Genomic DNA, 1,113 nt, shown 5'->3' with positions numbered 1-1,113 from the left:
GGGGTTTGGACATGATGGTGGGAGGGAGGTCCAGGCAGGAGCAGGACCCCTGGGCAGCACCTGTGAAAGGCAGTGGCCCAGCTCAACTACACAAAGGGGGGCCACGAGCAGGTGAAGCTCATGGGTCCTTGTGGGCCAAGGTGGGATGAACTGAGCTCCGGGACCAGGGGGAGCTGCTGAAGATTCCAGAGCAGAACCAAATGGTCAGAGCTGAGCCACGAGCAGGGATGTGCTTAATCTGCTAACACAGAAATGTATTAACGTGGCAAGACTAGAGCCGCCCTGAGCTGGGACCCAGGACCCAGGTCCCTCTGATGGGCGGATGGCGCTCCCCTCTGCCGCGTGGCCTCAGGGCGACCCTCTCGGAACCAGGCAACACCCACCGCCAGGGCCCGCGCCCATCTGTCTTCTCCTGGGAGATGGCCCACGTCACAAGCCATGCTCCTGGCGCCTGGCTATTCCGTTTTCGTTGAGGAAGTTTGCCTTCTTGGTGAAATGCTTCTTTTCAAAACAAAACAGAAAATAAAATATGACAACCTCCCAAACACTGTTTGTTCCGGAAGCCTCCAGGCTGCTTGTGTCTGGCCCATCTGCGGCACTCACGTGGGGCGAGGATTCCTGCCCAGGCAGCACCCGGGAAGGCGACCTGAAGGCTCCCAGCAGTCCCTCCTCCCGCAGCACCTGCCAGAAGGTGCTCTGTCACTCACCTGAGCTTCCGAGGCTCAGACAGCGGTGGAATAGTGAGACCGGAAGGCAGGGCAGGGGAAGAACTCGCTGCGCCTTGAAAAAGCGACTTTATGATATGAAACTACATCTCAATAACGTTGTTAGTAGGAAGAGGCTGGGCGGTGAGGTGTCCGTCAGTGATGGGGTCTGAATGGGTCCTCCGCAGCCCTCACCAGATCTGTATTAAAGGCCAGCGCACTCATTCCATTCAACGAAGAGCCATAAACCACCCAGCACCAGCCAGACGCTGCGGTGGCAGGAGGCGTCGGGCTGGGGCAGGTGATGGTGACTTTTAAGAGCCTTGGGTACCAGGGGAGCCCTCTCTTCTCTAAAATGAAGACGTTGGAGAGATCCTAAAGCTGTCCGGTCCTCAGAAAGGTGGGCCTT

The sequence above is a fragment of the Myotis davidii genome, unplaced genomic scaffold, assembly GCF_000327345.1.
Source record: "Myotis davidii unplaced genomic scaffold, ASM32734v1 scaffold333, whole genome shotgun sequence".
NCBI lineage: Eukaryota > Metazoa > Chordata > Mammalia > Chiroptera > Vespertilionidae > Myotis > Myotis davidii.
This window is presented reverse-complemented; position numbering follows the sequence as displayed.